Source organism: Stenella coeruleoalba (assembly GCF_951394435.1).
Source record: "Stenella coeruleoalba genome assembly, chromosome: 12".
In the NCBI taxonomy this organism is placed as follows: domain Eukaryota; kingdom Metazoa; phylum Chordata; class Mammalia; order Artiodactyla; family Delphinidae; genus Stenella; species Stenella coeruleoalba.
In genome coordinates, this window is record NC_137158.1 from 40,513,834 (window position 1) to 40,536,480 (window position 22,647).

Genomic DNA, 22,647 nt, shown 5'->3' on the forward strand with positions numbered 1-22,647 from the left:
ACAGCCCTGCCCTCCAGCAGTTCCCCTGTGGGCAGGGGAGCTTGGCACCCAGGAGACTTCCCAGAAGCAGGTTGTTCTCTCTGTGTCATGGGGACTTGAGAGTAGGCAGAAATTCCCACTTGAGCAAGTCAACATCTTGCCTTCAAGTCTTGGCTTCCATTGGTTAATAGAGGGATGTAAAGTGAAGCAGTGGGGATTCGCGCGCATGGGAAAGCCAGGGCTAGAGGAGAGATCGACTCTCCCTATCTCCTTAAATAAATAAAAAGACGGAAAGCAGTAAGGGAGGGAGGGAGAAAGAGATAGAGCCAAAAATGGCACCCACGAGGAACAGATAGTGCCAATGACTGCACAACGACGTGAATGTGATTAATGCCGCTGAATTGTGCACATAAAAATGGTTAAAATGCCAAATTTTATGTTATATGTATATACTTACCACAGTTAAAGATAAATAGTGTAATATACCTCAAACCACTGAACTGTACATTTTAAATGTGTGAATGGTATGGTATCTGAATTTATATCTCAATAAAGCTGTTTTTCAAAAATTTGTTATCCATGAGCTGTGTGTGTGTGTGTGCACTTGCACATGAGCACAGACACAGGACAGCAGGAGAGATTGCCAATTTCTGAGTTAATCTACTTCGGGTGGAGACGTCAGAGTGAGGACTAGACAAAGGTAGGGAGGAGAAATGTAACACGTCTGCTCCCTGTTTACAGATGCCCTGGAGGAAGGGAGAAAGATGTAAAGTACATGGATGCTAAAACAATATCATAAGAGTACAGGCTTCAAATAGTTTTATAAGAGGGAGGATTCTCTGCTCTCTATGTGCTTTGTTTTCAAAGTCGGAGGCGTGGCCAGCTCTGCCTGTAGAGGCTGGTGTGACTGGTATGAAGGTGTGGCAATTAAAGATCAAGCGAAGCTCCCATTTTCCCATGAAGCATCTGATTGTGCTTAGGAATGCAGCGCATCTCTTTTGATTATGCCTTGGAGCCAATGTCCCTCTTCCTGGAGGCACAGCTTCAAGGTCAAGGGGGCGTGGTAGAGGTGATGCTGGGTCTGGGTCAAAGACTGCCTCCCTTCCTGGGAGACTTTGAGTGGCTGGTGGGTCGTCGCCTGGGCTTCTTTGGCCGTAAAATGCTGCTGCTGATACCTCCCATGTCTTCTGCCTGGAGTAGTGTGAGAAGTGAAATCCAAACAACATGGAAAGTGAGCCTTCAGTAAACTGTGAATCACCGCCCTTGTGGAAGTTGTTCTGGGCGCACATAATAGAAAACCTAATAAGTGAGCGGAAAAAAACAAGGCGCTGAGTTGAGAGGATACTGGGAAATCTCTCAGAAACCACGGGCAGGGAGTGAGGGTCTGAGAGCTGGGAAAACACGCAGCTCACTCCCTTTGGCTCCTCTGCACATTCACATGTCCTCATTTTCCTCCCTCTCTGCAGATCGTCTTCTTTTGTTCTGGCTTGCAGGCCAAATATGGTCACCCCGTGGCACCTGCGATTGCACACCCTCCATTCAAGCCATGAGCCCAGACTTTTCTCCCAGGTCCTCATTCACATCGGTTCAGCCTGGGCTGGGGGTGCACTCCTTGTCCGACGAGCCGTGAGTGTGGGCAGGGGTCACACCTTTGTCCATCCCTGTTGGCATGAACTGGGCAGGTAGCAGGAGAGGTGTCTTCTGCAAACACGATGGCAACATCTAGTGGCCTGAGTACAGCAGTCAACGGAAGAGTGAGATATGATTTTAAGAACCTCCTCTCATAGTGTCGCTGTCTCTGCTGTTTTCTGTGAGTCCTGTCCTGTGAGCTCTGTGGAGCCTGGCCCTGGCTGGGCACTGAGGCCAAGCAAAGTGAACCAAGGTGAGGCTGGAGGCCTGTCAGTGAGTGGGGCTGGGCCTGTGGGGTGCCTCGGGGACCTTGAAGCCACCCTGCAGCTCCTCTGAAATGGGACCAGGCTGTTCTGCTTGTGCCCAGGGGTCCGTGTTGCATTTCTCACGAAATATTTTACAAATGAGTGTGGGTACAGGTCATAGAAACCCATTTTAAGCTATAGCTTCAGCAAAAAAAGGAGATTATTCTGGGGCTGCTTTTCTGGATCCCTCTGTCCTTTCCCTCCTGCTCCCCTTTGAGCCCTTCTTCTGTTTCCCGGTTGTCCACTCAGAGACAGACATGGTGAGTCCTGCATTGATCTCCTCCCATGAAAGGACAGTGGGGAAGATGCTGAACTAAGGGCTGCTGACTTTTTTTCCTTCTTTTTCTTTCATTGCCTGTGGTCTGCAATTACCCGTTCCCCTCTTGGCCTTCAGAGCTGTGAGAGGGTGAGCAGGTGTCGAGAGCAACTCCGTTCTTTTTGAGTCAATCTCATTACGTGGAAAAGGTCCAACTCTCTCTGGGGAGCTGGCAGCTCCTCCAAGGCCAGACCACTCGGCAAGGCTCCCAAGAGCAGTGCTAGCCTGTTTGGCGTCATGAGGAGCTGGGCCAGGCCTGCTCGCCTCGCCTCCATGAGCAGGTTGCTTCTCAAACAGATGTACAGATAATTGGATGCCTTGGACAGACTGCAGTGGTGTAAGGTAGCCACCTTACCAGGCTTGCAGGAAAGAAAAAAGAACGACTCTCAGCTGAGGACACTTCTGCCCCTCAGGTCTGTGCCGTCCTTCCATCTCTCTTCCATCCTTCTCTGCTGTTGGACACAGAGAAGCCAGTGACTTACTTCTGGCCTTAGGCCTGCTCCATGTGCCATAGAAGATGCTGGCGGTGGGAAGGGCAAGGGAGAGAGGGAGGGGAGGTATAAAGAAGAGCAGGCCTCTTCGTTGCCCAGAATCTAAGTGGGCGAACACATTGAAGGTCCCTGCAGGACTTGAGCCTTAAGGATTAACTCTTAAGAAGCTACCAAGGTAAACAAGTACATGATTACATTCACGGCTAGTTATTTGGTAATAATAACTGGCATCTGTTCCCAGCACGGTTCTAATCAGCTTACATTTGTCAGTTCGTTTAATCTTCACAGTCCTACAAGGTAGACACTTAGATTAGCTCCATTTTACAAATGAGAAACTCGAGGCACAGACTGGTAAATACTGTGCCCAATTTCATAGGGCGAACAATGGTAGAACCAGGATTTGACCCCAGATAGCTCACCTCCAGAGTCACTCCTTCAACTGCTTCCCGCGTTATCAGCCTCTCATGGTACAAATTAAACACGGAGGACAGGGTGGAATCAGTCTTTGCTCTTGTGTGCTGTGATAATATAAAAGATGCTACTAGGGAGAAGAAATATTTTTAAAGTCTAACCATTGGAAAAGCAAGTGTTAGCAACAAAAAGTTTCATGACCCATTCAAACCTCAGCGGTTAGTTTCCGATTCTGCTAACTTCCCACAAGAGTAAAACTGGCTGTTCTCACTGCTGTTAACAGAGAGGAGCTGTGACCTTAATGTGCAGGGGGAGGGAGGGCCAGTCATTATTTAAGCAATGTGATCTGATGGGAAGGCGGTGCTGGAAAGTGAACAAAGGTGGGAATTATTGCACCGCAGCTCTCCCTGACGTTTATTGTGATTTTAAAATCTGTGAGCATATGGTAACTGCTGGAAGCATGGAATAGCAGTTGGAAACCATAGACTTAAGGAACAAACAAGCTACTCTTTTTTTCTTTTTTGAAAGGGAACATGCTATTTTTTAAAATTGAAGTATAGCTGATTTACAATATTATATTAGTTTCAGGTGTAGAACATAGTGGTTCAATATTTTTATCGATTATATACTCCATTTAAAGTTATCAGAAAATATTGGCTATATTCCCTGTGCTGTACAATATATCCTTGTAGCTTATTTATTTTATATGTAGTAGTACCTCTTAATCCCCTACCCCTATCTGGCTCCTCCCCACTTCCCTCTTCACACTGGTAACCACTAGTTTGTTCTCTAATATGTGAGTCTGTTTTTTATATTTTATTTTTTATCATTTTATTTTTTAGATTCTACATGCAAGTCATAACATACAGTATTTGTCTTTCTCTTGTACTACTCCTTCACTTTACGTCACCTTTTCCCACAACCCATTTTTGCTCCCAAATCTGAAGAAGACCCAAGAGGAAAGTCCAGAACAAGATATCTCCTCTTCTTCAATCCATCCCCCACACATCATGTAAAAGAGTTTTTCCTCTCCTGTAACAGAAGTTAGCATTTTGGTTCTTGGCTATGGTATTTCTATGTGCTGTGCCCTTTCCTGGTTTCGGTTGGATCTTAAATTCCACCTCTTTGTTTTATAGGGCTGGATGGAGAGCTGGAAATGTGGGGATGACATTTTGTTTGAGATCCATGGTGGCCCTTGGGAATTCAGGCCAAGGGCTACTTCTCTTGCCAGTTGAGGGAGCCCCACTGTGTGGCTAGGCAAAACCCACCCCCTCCCCTACCTGGTTATCCAACAAACTCTGAATCTTTCCCCTCTTCTCTGACTCCTTTGGGTGCCTCCTGGTGGTGATGTCCATCCCCCTCTCTGGGCCTGGTGCTGACTCCACTTAGCCCCTGTCTTAGTCTGTTCAAGCTGCTGTAACAAAAATACCATAGACTGGGTGGCTTATAAACAACAGAAGTTTATTTCTCACAGTTCTGGAGGCTGGGAAGTCCAAGGTCAAGATGTCAGAAGATTTGGTGTCTGGTGAGGGCCTGCTTCCTGGTTCATAGACGGCTGTGTCTTCTTTTTAAAATTATTTATTTATTTATTTATTTATTTATGGCTGCGTTGGGTCCTCGTTGCTGCACGTGGTCTTTCTTTAGTTGCGATGAGCAGGGGCTACTCTTTGTTGTGGTCAGCGGGCTTCTCATTGTGGTGGCTTCTCTTGTTGCAGAGCATGGGCTCTAGGTGTGCGGGCTTCAGTAGTTGTGGGATGCAGGCTTCAGTAGTTGTGGCTCGCGGGCTCTAGAGCACAGGCTCAGTAGTTGTGACGTGTGGGCTTAGTTGCTCTGTGGCATGTGGGATCTTCCCGGACCAGGGATCAAACCTGTGTCCCCTGCATTGTCAGGAAGATTCTTAACCATTGCGCCACCAGGGAGGCCCCGGCTGTGTCTTCTTGCTGTGTCCTCACGTGGCAGAAGGGCTGAGGGAGCTGCCTGGGGTCTGTTATGAGGGCACAAATCCCATTTATGAGGGCTGTACCCTCATGACCTAGTCACCTCACAGAGGCCCACCTTCTAATACCATCACTTTGGGGGGATAGGTTTCAACATTTGAATTTTGGTGGGGGGCGGGGAGACAAATATTCAGTCTCTAGCAGCCTCTCTCACTATCTAGTTTACATGTTTTGTCTCTTCTAAATGATAAGATTCTGGAGGGTCTGAATCATGTTTTCTTTCTTTTTTTCTTTTTAATCATATCTTTTTTAAGATCTTCACATAATGCCATATGACTCCCTAAAGTTTCTAGAATCTACACAAAAAAATTGACCAAGCTTCTAACTAGTCAAAGCAATGAAGAAAATACAATTAGATACAAGAATCACAGAGTTCACAAAATAAAAACAAAGCAGTGATTATAAGTAACTATGCAATAAATTTGACAATCTGGATAAAATGGATAAATTTCTTTCTTTCTTTTTTTAATGCAGCTTACCAAAACTGACACAAGAAGAAATAGAAACCCTGGAGTCTTTATCTATTAAAAAGAAATGATTTTGTAATTAATCAGAGGCTTAAAAGCATTAAATTCTATACACATTCATATGAAATTTCAGCAAGTTAGAAACAGAAGGAACCTTATCCAACTTGATAAAAGTGGAGATCAAATGACAGAACTGCCCATGAGGGACTTAGACTTGGGTCACAGGCAGAGTTGCCCTGTAGCTAGTAGTGTGGAACAAGTTAGGGACCGTTTTCTCTGACTCTGGCACCTTGTGAAGTGGGAGTTTGGGCATCTAGAGACAGCATAGCCATGACATTCTTATGTCCACTGGCAGGGCTAAGGCTCTGCCATGCAGTTTCCCAGACAATGGGCATGAATGAAATGGGCATCTGGGCAGGACAGGGAAAGCTGTGTTAGGTGCCTCCAGAGGAGTGAAGTCAGGATAGCAGAAGGGGTTATGACTGGAAGGGATATGCATGGGGCTTCTGGGGCACTGGGAATAATCTCTTTCATGATCTGGGTGCTGGTTAAAGAGATGTGTTCAGTTTATAAAAATCAATTCAGCTATCCCCTTTTAATATGCACACTTTTCTCTCTGTGTATTACACTGCAATAAAAAAGATTTTAAAATAATTTAAAATGCTTTTAGCCTCTATGTGTCCAGCACCAGGAGTTACAAAGATCCCAGTGCCTTGGCCTTTTCCCTTGAAGTTCAAGGGACTCAGAGTCTAGGGACTCCTGAGCCAAGGGGCTCAGGAAAGCTCCTGTAGAGAGGCCACGGTAACACAGCGTGAGAAGCACTGCTTCAGTGTGGCTGCAAGGGGACTGGGAGAGTCAGAGAAAGGGGCCCGAACGCTGCCACGGAGGGTCGTGAAAAGTGAGTTTTAAGCTGAGGCTTGGAGGATGGGTAGGAGCCTTTTCCGTAGGCCAATGTGCAGATGTTGGGAAGGGGAGGAGGAGAGATGGTGGGAGGGAGGACATTCCAGGTCCATGAGAAGAGAAGATAAAAAACTGCCAATCTCCAGTCCCATCAAATACACAGTCACAGTAGAATAAATAATGTCCCTCAAAGCAAAATATGCAGCCTATTAATATAGGCTTATGACAGCTATTGGACACATAAGACTTACTGAGAACAGGGGTGTGAACCATGTTTTCTTTTTTTTTTCTTTCTTTTTCTTTTGCGGTACGCGGGCCTGTCACTGTTGTGGCCTCTCCCATTGCGGAGCACAGACTCCGGATATGCAGGCTCAGCGGCCATGGCTCACGGGCCCAGCCGCTCCGCGGCATGTGGGATCTTCCCGGACCGGGGCACGAACCCGTGTCCCCTGCATTGGCAGGCGGACTCTCAACCACTGCGCCACCAGGGAAGCCCCACATGTTTTCTTTATTCACTGCCTGCCTCACTCCATCAGCAAGCAGTGCTGTCACCCCCCGTGTCCACATACATTCATCTGTTTTAGGCTTAATGTTGAGCACACTGCCTTTGATCAAGAAATGAATCCACCACTTTTCAGTGATTTTCCTGTTTTCTGAATCCCCTTCTTCTTCCCTAACCAAGTTGCTTTGGGAACTAGGGAACTAGCTGCCCCTCCTCTCATAGTGAGAGAGGTCTGGAAGTCAGTTTCATGGGTAAACTGAGGCTCCCCCAGGTGCTTGCCCTTTCACGTAACAAGCTGTCCCAGAAAAACCAGTTTGGACAGCACTTCTTGTCTAAACACATCTCTAGAAAGCCCCATACAGAGAACACTAGTTTCCTATGTGATATCCATTCTCTCCTTCTCTCTTAGAAACAGACCCACAATGTTATTCCAGATGGCATGTATTCAGTAAAAAGACTGTGATTCTCTGCCTCTCTTGTAGAAGATGAAAGCAGAAATTGTTGGATGGAACTTCTGGGAAATACTTTTTTGCCATTCCATCCTACCTGCCTCCTGTCATTTGAAATGTGGATGTGATGGCTGGAGCTGCAACAGCCATATTGAGGTCACAAAGAAAAGACTAAAAGAATCACAAAGACGCAGTACTAATTTTTTTGATTCTTAAGCCACTGAACCAATGCCAGTAATTATCCACACCTGCATTTCACATAAAAAAATAGACCATTGTGTTCAAGTCACTGTAGTCAGTTCTGTTACTAGCAACTGAAAGCAATTCCTAATTGATACACTGAATTAGAGAGAGGGTAGCTCAATGAATACTCAAAGGCCTTAGTTACAGGGAGCTGAACTCTTATGAAGCCACAGTTCTCAGAAATTCTTCCTTTGCTGACGAGCCCTAGTGCCAATCTTCTCTGAGTTAAGTGAGATCTTTGTGGTATTCCCAAATTTAACTTCTTCAGTGAAAATGAAACACGAAAGCCACCGGGCTCCCTCCCTAGATAAGCAGCTTTAGGAAAGCAAGTCATCATCTCCCTTTGACGTGTGGTCACCTGGTAAAAGCATTGCTGATACCATGCCTGTGAGCTACATGTTGAAGTTCTCCAACATCTGGCAGCTGAGCTGCTACTGGCTTTTTTAAGCACGAGTAAAACCAAGCATTCAAATGTTCCCAATTTAGCCCCTTAAGCATTACGTTGGGTGCCTCTACCTTGGCCCACAGCTGCCAGCAATTCAAAGCTCTTTCTTATACAGACATTTTCAGTTTTTTTAGTTTGTGCATTCTCCTCATTCCCAGTGGTGGTAAAGTCACACTGGAGGAATTTTTATAGAGGCAGTCACTGTTGTGTCTTACTAGCCATAGGTTTCCCTGGGGCTGGGGTGGTTAGAAGAGATCAGGAAAACCTGCCACGAAGCTGGAAGCCCCGTGTCCTCTTAACCCCTTGTAAAGAGCCGATTCCTCACTGTAGCGAGGCCCTCATCTCAAGCAGCCAGTTTTAAGTCATAGTGGTGTCATCGGGGTGGTGGTAGGAATAGCAAACCCCACTTTCTTTCTCCTTCACACCTGGGCAGGGTGAGAAGCTGGGTCGGTGGAAGGCACAACTGTGGAACAGATGGACTCCATCCTCAAGGGCCAACCATCGCATCTTGTGGACCCCTTCATCCGCTGATGGTGCTGCCCAGGACCTGAGGGTTCTTAGACCACCCTTTCTCCGGTCGTGCTCCAGGTTAGTGCCACCTTCTGCAAGAAATGTGTGGAATCAGAGAATATCAGCACTAGAAGGTGCTTCAGAGACTGCCTCACCCCACTTTCTAATTTGACATATGGGTAAAATGAAGTCCATAGCAGAGAGATGACTTGTCTCGAGTCCCATTACTAATTAGTGGCCTAGCTTTAGGTCTTGACCTTAGGCCAGTATGTTTGTCCCAGTAACAGATTTCTTATCTAGTGTTCACTGTGTACGGGGTGCTGGTGTAAGATATATATGGGGTGTGTGTGTGTGTGAGTACAATCTTTCCCATTTTATGCATGAGGAATATAAGGCATGGAGAGGTTAAGTAACTTGCCCAAAGTCACAGCTAGTAAGTGACAGAGGCAGGATTTGAACTCAGGCAGTCTGGCTCTTCTCTTGAGCACTGCACTACCCTGACATACTAGTGCCCAGTCTTTATTCACTTCCGGTCCAGGGGAGGGATCTCTAATAAATTCCTTGGCCAGAGGATTCCTGGCTTGATATCTTACCCCTGGAGGAACGTTTCCCAAAACATGATAGCAAGTGGTACTAAACCAATGAACCAAAACTAAAACAAAACAAAAATAAATTCCATGGTCAAATAAATTTGCAATGTTGTATTAAAACAAGTTAAACAGAATTGTTTTTACCACAGAACTTCTCACGGCCTTTAATATGCTAATGGACATTGTGAATTCTCTAAGAGAGTCTAAAAGCATTTCCTAAACATTTTGGACCATAGAACATTTTTTCATGCAATGATGTCATCACACAACCATGTGGCTTCTGGAAAACTTGATTGAGTAAAAAAGGCAAATTGTGACTTCTTATTATTACGAAAATAGTTTTGACCTGAAGAATCCTCTAAAATGGAAAATAGTTTTGACTCAAAGATACCCGCCAGGGTTCCCTGGAATACACTTTGAGAACTGATGTCCTAGAAAATAATATATTAAAAATAAGACTTGAAGCACATGATCATGGGCTAATTATCAACTTACCCTTGTAAAGGACAAGGAGAAAAGCAAATGAAAGAAGATAGGTGTGTTTTAAGAATCGGTCTCTCATTCTACTAACTCCTTATTTTCCCTTTTTCTTTCTTATCTTCTCTTCCCTCTCTTCTTTCCATTTAAAAAGTCCTTGTTGCTCCATAAAGGATTTAAAGTAGCTTACTCTTCCAGTGAGTCAACATTCTTGTTGACAGAGACGTATTTAAGAATAAGTAAAGTGTTATTTTAGCGGGGCTCCTGACCCTTCACCCAATTCTCCTCGACTTGCACCCTAGAGGTCAACCTGAAATTTCTATCATTAGCGTTTTGTTTATCTGGGTAAAGCCATGTCTTTCTAGAAAGAGGCCTGAGTTCAGATACGATTTGGATGTGGCGGGAGGTGTGACACGTTGGGCTACAGCGCCTGAGCCTTTGCACAAGTGGCTCAGATTAGGAAGCTCGTCCTGGATGAGAATCCTGAGGGACTGGGACTCAGGATGGGGAAGTACTGCAGCGGCTACCTGCATGAGACGCTAGAAAGCGAGGTGCCCCAATGAGAAGTAGCTGCTCTTTCCTTTTTAGGGAGATATCCAAAGGTGCACTTTATTCATTTAACAATTTTACCGGGGGTCTGCCCTTGATCTGAGGTCACTGTGCATTTATACTAGACCAGAGGTCTTTGAACCTGACCTCAACCTTCAGGACAAAGCCAGTGCAGCATTCGGAGAAACCCAGACCAGGTGGGAAAAATGAAATATATGTCCGACTGGGTGGCACAGGGTCCTCCTTTGTAACACTGGCCAGTGCAATGTAATGTCCTTTGCTTACAAAGCAGTTACCCTGCGGGAGAATGCTCCCTTCCCCACAATCTGGGACCAGATGGAGAATCACCAGCTGGAGGGACAGTAAGTGTCCTCTCCCTCTTGAGAAGAGCACCACATCCCACGCTTCTTTGTCGTTTCCATCCTCTCGGTTTTGGGGCTCCTGCCAGGTGATGCTAACACTGAATCACCAGCTCTTATACTTGCCACTGCCGTGTACCATATGGTGCACCGGAGCCCCAGGTGTGTGCCGGGAGAGTCCTTAGCTGTTTGCTTGGAGCGGGCTTGCACGGTTGGTGTGCTTCTCATCAAGGCAAACCCATCCAACTAAGCATTTTATAAACAACAAAACAAGTTTTATTAGGAGTTTCCCACATACATTAGTAACACATACTCCTTTTAGAAAATACAGATGAGAAAACGGAAAAGTTGTCCATAATCCTATCACCCAGAGATAAGGACAGCCAGCTTTAGATGAGAATCCGTCCTTCCCTCCTTTTCTCTCTCTATCTCTCGCTTCCTAGGCAGCTACCGACACCTGTGGAAGGTCCCAGGTGAGGTCCATATGTGGCCAGAGGAGTGGCCACTATTCCACCCTCCCCTCCTTCCACTGATTTGCAGCAATGGTCTACACAGCAGAAGGGGCCAGATTTTGTGTGTGAATTCTCAGGCTTAGAGGGTAAATGGAGAGGACGGCATGGAGTTGGGCCCCTTTCTGCCTCAGGGATGGATGGATCTGATGGGGGGCAAGAAGGGGAGGAGGAGAGGAGCCCACTCCACAGCTCTGGGTAGAGTTCAGTGTGTCCCACACAGTGAGGATTCTGAGAACTGCAGCTCTGCTCAGGCAAGTGACGGGAGGGAGGATGTCCGTTCTCCATCATGTATTGAAGCTGTTATTTTTTCTCTTGGGACACCCCTGTTGTGGAGTGGGGTCCTCAGGCAGGAATACCACCCTCTCGGCCAAGTATCTGCCACTTTTTAACTCCTGGTTCCTGCACTCACCATTGATGCTGCTTTGGTATTCCTTTTAGACTTCCTAATTTGAAGTCTATATTTAGTTTTTTCTGCACTAGAACACGCACAGCAGTTAAACATGAAATCCAAGATGTCATAAACCAGCAGCCTACTACTATTCCATATAAAATGTGTGGGGAGACATCACAAGCATTCAGGGGCTGTGATGAATCACCTCAGGTTCTCAGCATCTCAGCATCTCGCTTAATTCTTCAAATTAAGCAGGGAAAGAGCTGGGGAACATTGGGCTCTTCTGAGGCCAGCACCGGCCAGCTAGAGCGAATCCTCTCTGCTGGCTCAGCTTCTCCACCAGCAGCCCCTACTGGCTCACCTGTTTATTCTGCAAGTAGCATTAGGAGACTCATGGGGAAATTTTTGCTTGGGGGCCCAGGATTTATATTTCAGAACTTCTTCCCCTCATTAGAGCACCGGATTCTGTAAGGAGAGTTTGAAAACAATAGCTCTCAGTGCTCTTCCAATAATACTCTTGATAATAATCCTTGGTAATTTCAATATCCTCAAATGCAGTCTTTCTCTTTTTTTTTTGCGTTACGTGGGGCTCTCACTGTTGTGGCCTCTCCCGTTGTGGAGCACAGGCTCCAGACGCACAGGCTCAGCGGCCATGGCTCACGGGCCCAGCCGCTCCACGGCATGTGGGATCTTCCCGGACTGGGGCACGAACCTGCATCCCCTGCATCAGCAGGCGGACTCTCAACCACTGCGCCACCAGGGAAGCCCCCACATGCAGTCTTTCTAATACTTAGACTCCCAGTTCCTCAACTTCCTTTCCTCCCAGTGATGGAAGGAATTCCTTTATGGAGTCTTTTTTTTTCCTATCTCACATGGAATAGTGCTTTTATTTATTTATTTTTAAAAATTTTATTGGAGTATAGTTGATTTACAATGTTGTATCAGTTTCAGGTGTACAGCATAGTGATTCAGTTATACATATACATATATCCATTCTTTTTCATATTCTTTTCCCATGTAGGTTATTACAGAATATTGAGTAGAGTTCCTTGTGCTATACAGTAGGTCCTTGTTAGTTATCTATTTTATATATAGTAGTATGTGTATTTTAATCCCAAGCTCCTAATTTATCCTTCCCCCCAACATTTCCCTTTTGGTAACCGTAAGTTTGTTTTTGAAATCTGTGAGTCTGTTTCTGTTCTGTAAATAAGTTCATTTATATGGTTTTTTAAAAATTAGATTCCACATATGAGTGATTTCATATGATATTTGTCTGACTTACTTCACTTAGGTGAAGGAAGGTCCACCCATGTTGCTGCAAATAGCATTATTTCATTCTTTTTTATGGCTGAATAATATTCCATTGTATATGTGTACCACATTTTCTTTATCCATTCCTCTGTCAATGAACATTTAGGTTGCTTCCATGACTTGGCTATTGTAAATAGTGCTGCAATGAACATTGGGGTACGTGTATCTTTTTGAATTATGTTTTTCTTTGGATATACACCCAGGAGTGGGATTGCTAGATCATATGGTAGTTCTATTTTCAGTTTTTTAAGGAACCTCCATACTGTTCTCCATAGTGGCTGTACCAATTTACATTCCCACCAACAGTGCAAAAGGGTTCCCTTTTCTCCACACCCTCTCCAGCATTTGTTGTTTGTAGACTTTTTGATGTTGGCCATTCTGACTGGTGTGAGGTAGTATCTCACTGTAGTTTTGATTTGCATTTCTCTAATAATTAGTGATTTGTATTTCTCTGACAGTGATGTTGAGCATCATTTCATGTGCCTTTTGGTCATCTGTGTGTCTTCTTTGGAGAAATGTCTATTTAGATCTTCTACCCATTTTTTGATTGGGTTGTTTGGGTTTCTTTTCCATATTGAGCTGCATGTGCTGTTTGTATATTTTGGAGATTAATCCCTTATCGGTCACTTTGTTGACAAATATTTTCTCCCATTCTGTGGGTTGTCTTTTTGTCTTGTTTATGGTCTCCTTTGCTGTGCAAAAGCTTTTAAGTTTAATTAGGTCCCATTTGTTTATTTTTGTTTTTATTTCCATTTCTCTAGGAGGTGGATCCAAAAAGATATTGCTGCAATTTATGTCAAAGAGTGTTCTGCCTATGTTCTCCTCTGAGTTTTATAGTGTCTGGCCTTACATTTAGGTCTTTGATCCATTTTTAGTTTATTTTTGTGTATGGTGTTAGGGAGTGTTCTATTTTCATTCTTTTACATGTAGCTTGTCCAGTTTTCCCAGAACCACTTATTGAAGAGGCTGTCTTTTCCCCATTGTATGATCTTGCCTCCTTTGTCGTAGCTTAATTGACCATAGGTGCGTGGGTTTATTTCTGGGCTTTCTATCCTGTTCTGTCGATCCTTTATGGTATCTTGGCCACTCACACCCATAGCCATGCTCTTGACCTTGCCATTACTAACAACTTTGCTCCCTTCATAATCTCAATTTCAAATGTCCCACTCTCCCATCACAATTTCTCCTTCCAGCTCAGTCTTCTATTCTCTATTCTCTCTATTGAATGATTCTTCAACCTCACTGAGATCTGCAACTGATGGATCTACTACCGTTTCGCTGTTCCTCACCACCCCATCATCACCCATGAGCCCTCACTGCCCTCCTTACCCACTTAGATTATGTGGTGCCTCATTATCACCCTGCCCATTAATATACAATTGATTCCCTTCGACCCCTCCTTTCATTGTCCCTTCTTGGCAAGACCATGATCCTGGCTGAATCTCCCTCTGCCCACTGTGTCAGCACCTGCACGGCCAGGCGTGGCTACCTGGTCTTACTTTAAGTCCATCACCACACCTGCAGGTGGGTCCTTGGTGCTTGCTTGGCACTCCTACTTCATTTCCCTACACTATTATTCTCCCACTCTTGAAGACACTGATTTCACATTTTTCTCCTCCCTCCTCAAACCCTCAGTCATCTTCCCCCATCCTCACTCTTCTTCCCCCATCCTCACTCTCAGCTGATGGCCTTGCTTCCTGGTTCAGTGGGATAATAGAACAATGAGCTGACAAGTTCCACGTTCCCACCACCACACCCAGTCGCCCACCCTCATCAGAGCCTATCCACTCTGCCTTCCCTCCTAGTACCGGGATGAATTTCCTAAGAGTCGATCAGCAGTGGTCCTCAGTCCTGACTGGCAGCATCAGCATCACCTGGGAGCCTGTGAGAAGTACCAGTTCTCCAGCCCCACTCCAGACCTGCTGAATCAGAATTTCTGGGGTGGGGGCCGGGAACTGTCTCTCTAAGTGATTCTTAGGCACAGTGAAGTTTAAGAAGTGCTGAGCTAGATCCCTTTCTCTCTCACCTGCTCAGGGGTTATGCCTCCAGGGGTGGTCCCCTCTCTCTTTTGCATCGTCGCACTTTTTCCTCTTTTGGATCATCGTCCATTCCATCCTATAAACAAGCTGGAGACAAAACACACAACCTCTCTTGATCCCAAATCCCACTTTAGCTACCACGCCATTTCTCTACTTGCCTCTTTCTCTTGAAATCCCCTCAATCAGTTTTTTGCTCCTACCATCCCCCAAAATGAACTTGTTAAGGCCATTTTGGCAGAAATTGGCTAGATGGTCACCCAACTCTTCCCTCTTTCTGGCGACACGACTAAATGACATTTCCCAATTCCTTTGCATGTAAATGAGCCCCGGTGACTAGTTCTTGGCATGGGAGCATGGACCTTCAGGCTGAGGCATTTGAGCAAGGGTGTGCTTCGATATAGATTGTCCCTTCCCTTTCCAAGGTAACCATGGAGGCCACACACTGAAGATGGACAGAGGCTGGGTACCTGAATCACCACATGGAAGGCCATCCACCAAGCACTGACTGGACTGTGACAGACGTGAGAGATAAGCATTTTCTTACCAAGTCACTGATTGAGGGTTATTTGTCACAGAAGTAAGCCTGCGTAATAAAATTACCAGTGCCCACCAAATTTCTAAATCCAATAGTGAATTCTTTGTTATTATCATGTGACCAAAGAGCAGCATTTGGCAACGTTGAACAATGGTTCCTTCTTGCAAAATTTTTTTCATATATTCTTGAGGGCTCTTTTTTTCATTTTTTAAAAAAATTCTTAACTCACTATAATATCCTTTGCTAATTCTTCTTCATGTTAACTGCCTCCCAGCCCTCAGTCCTTGGATCTCTTGTCTGTTAGTACTCATTCCTCCGTGAATATCATCCTCGCACTTGGCTTTATGCACCTTCTCTACAATAATGATTCCCACGTTTATATCTCTAGCCTGGACCCAAGGCTTGCTTATCCAACTGCCTACAAGGCATCTCCACTTGGTATCCACCAGACACCTCCAACATAACATGTCCCAAACCAGACTCCTGATGCCTTTAGTCCTGCTTCACGCGTCATCTTCCCCTTCTTAATAAAAATGTTAGCTCCATCCTCCCACTTGCTTAAGTCAAAATAATGGACTAATCCTTGATTCTGTCTCTCATTTCCCACATCCCATTATTATCAATTCCTATAGATCTTACCTTAAAAATATCCCGGGGCTCATCTCACCCTTGCATGGGTGCTGTCAGGGTTCAAGGCACTGCTGCCCTCTCTTGCTTACACTCTTGCACTATCCTCCTAATACTCTCCCTGCGCACATTCTGTCCTGTCTCCACGCTGTTCTCAATAGAATATCCAGGATGATCTTTAGACACCAAAATCAGATTACGTCACTTTTCTGTTCCAGTCTTGCCCCACCCCTAGTGTTTTCCCAGATCGCTCAGAATTAAAACCAAAGTCCTTAAAATGGCTCTCAGGCCCTCCATGAGTGGCTCCCCATCGCCTCTCTGACTTCATCTCTTCTGACTCTCTCCTTGGCTGGCTCTGCGCCTGTAACACTATCTTCTTTGCTGTTTCAAGCATATTCTTGCCCGGAATACACTCGCCCAGTTAGTCATAGCCCACTCTTGCACTTCCTCCAAACCCCTGGTCAAATTCACCTTCACAGTGTGGCCTTCCTTGATAGAAACTCATGCCCACCCACCCCTGCACCCCCTGTGCCTCTTAGCACTTATCACCACCTGGCACACTAGACATTTTCTTATTTGTTTGTTTATTGTTTGCCAATTCTCACCAGAATGTAAGGAGAGCAGACTTTGTCTTCTTCATTCTGTGTCCCCAGAACATAGAACAATGTTAGGTGCACAGTAGGTGCTCAATAAATATTTGTAGAATGAATGAAAGAATGAACAGCTAAGCGAGCCAGCTGCAGCCTCATTGGCCCAGGAGAAGAAGCAAATCTCGCCAGTTGAGTTGTGCATGTGCACTTTATTTCTGGTGAATCAGAGTCCTTTCTTGCTCTCCCAGTGAATTTTGTCCCAAGGATCTTGTCTTCAAAGCCTCTTGTGTACCCTGTTTTGGACTGTCTTGGGAGACCTGTCTCTTCCTCATAGAACTGGCCTTGTAGACACTTGGTGGCATCGTTATGTGACTCTCCAGCACAGGCCTTTGCTCGTGAGGCTCCAGGGCTCCGTTTGACACTGCAGGGAGGCGTGATTCCCCCACCTGCTCTCCTACCAGGCACACTCTGAGGTCTGACCAGGAGAGCAATGGACAGCACTGGGTTCTACTTTTGAAAAACTGTAGGCAAGTAATCACGGAAACTTCAGAGGAGAGGAGGGAGGTTTGAAGGTCCTTTCAGTCACAGGATTCTCGAGGAGAGATGACAAGACTGGGCAGGCTGCTGGAAGGTGCTGCTTCCTGGTCCTCCCCAGTCTCTGATGCTGTCTCTGGGCAAGGTTGTTGGAACCAGAAAACACACGGCTTTGTTGACAAAAAGCCTGTTTATTCCTAGTACACTGGACACTTTGTTCAGGAATAGTTCATCCATTTGAAAATATTGCCCTTGTAATGGTGCCAAGGTCGTTGCCTGCTGGGGTTATCAGCAGAGTACGGGCCAACTCTGCCTGGGGTATTTTAATAGGTGTATCGCTTCCCTGCCAAAGTGACTAAAGAACATTGCATAGTTAATTTGTATTCAGTCCTCTCCCTGCATGCATTCTTAATATTCAGTTTTTATTGGGACTTTAAGAGAAAAAAAGAGAAAGAAATGAATAAATAGGTTAGGATACAATGAACTGCTGTAAAAAGGAATTTTAAGTGGTTCTGACTCATTTTGGAGTTCTCTGTACCCATTTGATAATAACAATATACTTTGCAAAGCATTGGATGGTTTTCAAAAAATTTTTATACTCATTCTCTCCTTTGATGCTCAGATTTACTCTGAAAGGAAGGGTGATGTGTCCTCTATTTTAGGTGAGAAGACTGAGGCTCAGGGAAATTAAATGGCTTGTGTCAAACAAGGTCAAAGAATTAAACATGATGGAATGAGCATTAGGATCCAGGTCTCTTAGCGCCTAGGTCAGAGCATGTCCATGCCATGGTGGCGAGCTGGGTGGTATAGGCAAGTCTCTGGAGGGGAAGGATCTAGCTGGGTTTGGTCAGAGACCCTTGAAGTCCAGAAGTGAATGCAAATGGAGAGCTGCTTTGTCGGTAGCTATGGCCTTCTGTGTCAGCCAACACAAAATAATAAACACAGTTTCTCATCCTGGAAACAGTGTGGAGACCCTACCTGCTGAGTGGCTGATGAGCATGTAGCAGGTGTAGCAGGGCCTGGGGGAGGCAAGCATCCCACGCAGCAGCCCAATGGCACTGTGGGAAAATCTCCACCCTGGGCTTCAGGAGACTGGAGTTCCAGTGCCAGCTCCACAGGGCATAGGTCTACTGTGTGATCTTGAGCAAACCCTGTGTAAGATAGTTTCGATCACCTAGGCTCACCCCCTGGTAGAGACAGCTAGCTTCCATCGCAGTGTAGCCATGGCTGGCGTAAAGAAATACATAGCTGGCCCACCAAGTTTGTGAATGCTACGAAGCTGGAATGTGTAGCTAATAATGACAAGTGACAGATCAGTTTTCTAGAAGATCTTGAGACTGGCTGGAACATCGGGATGGAACCTCTAAGGTAAATGGCCACAGTTGTACTCGGGTTTAACAACAATTGCATCAGGGGCAGCATTTGTTATCAATTCACATCTCTTCTACTCTTAGAAAGGATTTGGGCAAGCAAAATGCACATGTTTGGACTGGAGAAGATTTATAAATTTTAGTTGACTGGAGGCTCAATGTAACTGGGGCTGACAAAGACGTTAGTGCAACCATGGGCTCTACTGACAAAGGTATAGAGCCTAGAAGGGCTCACCTTGAGCTTGCACGCACAGCCAAGTGAACACTGGGCTCCATAACAACGCTCTGTAAGAGGATCAAACAAACTGGAGCCAGGGTAAGCGGTGGGGAAATCGTGGTCTATGTCAGGGGCTATATGACCTGCAAAGAAGAGTACTCATTGGGGTGACATGATGGTGGTCGTCACGTAATTAAATGGTCAGGAGGACGAGGAGGTACATAATCTACGTGGAAAGCTGCAGGGCTGGAACGAGGCTGGTGAATGGAAACTGGAGGAATGCAGAGTTGAGATGTAAAAATGGGGCCAGGAGGCCTTGAAAGGCAGTGGTTCTGGCCCATCAGATGTGCAGCAGCTTCACCTCCTGATGGGGGTTCCTGCCCCGTGTGGGGCTGGAGCTAGGGGATCTCTTGACCGACACCAGTGATCTAAGAAAGGAGAGAATGCATGTGATACAAACTCTAAATGGTCTGTGAAGGTGAGGTCACTCTGCTTGAGGAGCTGGGGAGACTGTCCAGGCCTTCCTTCATCAACACGCGCTTTCCACTGTCTCAGGCAAGGGATAGAAGTGTGTCTACACTCACTCTTCACTAGTCTAGAGTGGGTCTCTAGGCCCTGCCCCTCCCTCTGAATAGGTCTGGAGACAAGGATGTTGCTTTGCCAAGACTTCTGAGTGTGTTTTATTTCCGTCTCACAACTGAGGACACGGAAGTAGCAAAGACTTCAGGGTCGGGGAGAAATCCAGAGGCAGCTCCTGAAGGGGCCCATCCTTGAGCGGGAGTCTGTTCTTAGCACATCTAGTGAGCCGGACGCTCTGTGAGTCTGGCTTTACTGGGGTATCTTTATTTATGGGATCTGTAGAATTAAGGTTGAGGTTTTTCTCTTTTCTTTTTCTTTTTAGAAGTTTCTGGGTTACCTGATAGGTCAGCTGAACTAATCTGGAGAAAAGAAATTTGTCTTTCAAACAGAAATGTATCCTTCAAACAATCTGCGAAGGCTGTTAGGCTTGAGAAGCTCTTAGGCTTGAGAACAGGTGAGAATGATGCCCAAAGCTTCAGGCATGAAACCAGATAGGCTTCTGACTAAGGAACCTTCCTGACATGGGTATTTGCCTTTTGGCAGGAAAATACCTGTGGCACACACACCTCTGCTGTTTGTTCCTTATAACCCACAGTTGGGTTTCATCTGGACTCCCTCCCGGGGCCCACCCAAGCCGCCTCACTCTAAGAATCACAACTGCCCCTGACCAAGCACAGGGGGCGCTCTTAGCCAAGTTTCTATCAAAAAGCCCTGCCCAATCCTGGACCTGGGGGAACCCATCTACAAATTGGGCTGGATTAAGCAAAGACTGTCTCCTGGAAAATGTTGTTAGTCCTGGTCAGTCAGGTGGTCAGTGGCTGGCTGGAGCTGGGCATGAGGCAGAGCCAGGGTTGAAGCAGCCATTTCCTGCCATGTGCTTTCAATCAAACAAAAACTTCGCATTCAGTTATCGTAGCTGAGAGGGAGCCTGATGTGACTGTGGGTGCCTGGTGTCTCCCTCCTTCCCCTCAACAACTGTGATCTCCCTGGGATGTGACTGCTAAGAGTGAGTTTGTTTTCACAGATTCCACCACAACAAGAACCAGGATGCTCTTAGAATTTATTAGACTCTTTGGCATTAAAAGTAGTGAGTGGTTTTAAGTGCAAAGTGATGGTCATGAGCAGGGTTTATAATCGTGACTTGTATAGTATTTGAGACATGCTGTTCTCTCAGTCTTTTTGAAAAGAGGTATAAGTAGGCCATGGGCTATGCTAATGAGTATTTTCACCGGGCTCCCAAAAGCTTCCTTTTAGATTTTGTTAATGATAGACATGCTTGTAGAGTTGATGCTTATTATTTTGAATCAAGGGCTAATGCTTTATTCTTGTCATTACTTTTGCAAAACACTAAAACTCACTCTGAAATTAAAGGTTTTTCATAATTTTTAAGACAATGGTTTATCAACAAGGAATTGCATTTGGCTGTGAGGGCCAGAGACCCGAAAAATGGAGACATAACCAATTAGAGGCTTTTATTTCTCATGTTAAATAGAAGTCTTAGGGCAGCGTCCAGGGCTTGATATGATGGCTTCACAATGCCGTGAGGGGCCCAGATTCCTTCCATCTGCCATCTTTAGCATGTGGTTTCCATCCTTGTGGTCATCAGGTGGCTGCTGGAGCTCCAGCCATCAGGTCCACATTGTAAGTGGAAAAGGGAAAAAAAAGTCTAAGAGCAAAATGTACATACCAGTTGGTTGGGTCCCACCCAAGAGCTTCTACTTATGTCTCATTGGCTAGATTTAGTTCCATGGTCATCTGGCAAGGGAGGCTGGAACACGAAAATATTGAGTCAGGCGTATTGATACCTCAGACAAAAGTAGAGTTCCATTAGTAAGGAAGAAGTCAGGAGAGTGTGTAATGGTCTGTGCTCTACAGAAAGGAAAATTTCTCTAATTTCTCTAAGACATATTCTATTGGCTTAACATTTTATAGTCAAAACCTATTAGAATTTCATATGAATTTTTCATTAAAAAACCACATCATGTACAATCTCTGATAGGATTTCCATAGCTGACCTACCATCACTTCAAACTAAAGCCACTCACTGAACTCTTAATCATCCCACCCAAACGTCTCTGTGTCTGCCAGTTCCCCAGACCCAAAACCATAGTTTACTCTCTTGTACTCTTTATCCTTCACATTCAGCCAGTCACAAGTTTTAGTCTCCAGGCTATCTCTTAAGTCTTTCTGTTGCTTTCCACCCGCACCATCGGGTCAGCTGAGCATCCCTGCAGTCAGGCACTGTGCTAAGCTCTGCATGTGCAATGATCATTAAAGCGTTTGGTCTTGCGCTTCCCTGGTGGCGCAGTGGTTGAGAGTCCGCCTGCCGATGCAGGGGACATGGGTTCGTGCCCCGGTACGGGAAGATCCCACATGCCGCGGAGCGGCTGAGCCCGTGAGCCATGGCCGCTGAGCCTGCGTGTCCGGAGCCTGTGCTCCGCAACGGGAGAGGCCACAACAGTGAGAGCCCTGCGTACCGCGAAAAAACAAAAAAAAACAAACCAAAACAAAACATAAAAAAGCATTCGGTCTTATGACTTCGGCCCTGCTTTCTTGTCCAGACCTGCCACTCCTTGCTGCGCACACAACACTTGCTCAGACACTGTCTTCTTCCTCCTGCAGTGTGCAGTCAAAATCTGTTTCTCAGAGGCCTCTGCAGCCTTGTACTTCACAGTACCCCTTTTGACTTTGCTGGATTAGCTGGCCATGTGGAGGGAGGGTGGATTCTAGAAAGATCCCTGTTAGCCATTTCCTGGCACTGTGACCTTGGGCAAAAATCCCTGGCTTCAAGTGGTGTATGGGCAACAGTGGTGTATAGCAGGGAACACTTGAGTGTGTTTGTCAGAACCAGGAACAGTAAGAAAATCTGAAAGAACCTTCTGTCTTAAGAAGGTACTTGACCCCCTTTGGATCAATTCAAAGAGGCTTCAATGACTCTTAAGAGGATTAGGCCAGAGGACTTCAGTGAAACTGTTGTGCTTTTGTTCCCTAGGTGGAAGCCCTTCACAAGTGATGCACACAAACAATACTTGGGGTGGGACAAGAGCTTTATAATCATCTGTCTGGGGCCCATAATGCAATTCAGCATCTCTTAAGAGCTTCAGAGTCTATAAACATTTTCAAAATATTTCATTTGGGCTTCCCTGGTGGCGCAGTGGTTGAGAGTCTGCCTGCCGATGCAGGGGACACGGGTTCATGCCCCGGTCTGGGAAGATCCCACATGCCGCAGAGCGGCTAGGCCTGTGAGCCATGGCCGCTGAGTCTGTGCGTCCGGAGCCTGTGCTCCGCAACGGGAGAGGCCACAACAGTGAGAGGCCCGCGTA

General features: G+C 45.8%; 1 protein-coding gene across 2 annotated transcripts in view; it reads left to right on the top strand.

The window, feature by feature from the left end:
- The window catches only part of ARMC2 (armadillo repeat containing 2), a 268,510-nt gene that overhangs the window by 61,764 nt on the left and 184,099 nt on the right, over positions 1-22,647 (top strand). For both annotated transcript variants that reach the window (XM_079939293.1, XM_079939291.1), the window contains exon 2: positions 8,568-8,722. The gene's annotated coding sequence lies outside the window, so the exon portion shown is untranslated. The remainder of the gene's footprint in view (positions 1-8,567; positions 8,723-22,647) is intronic.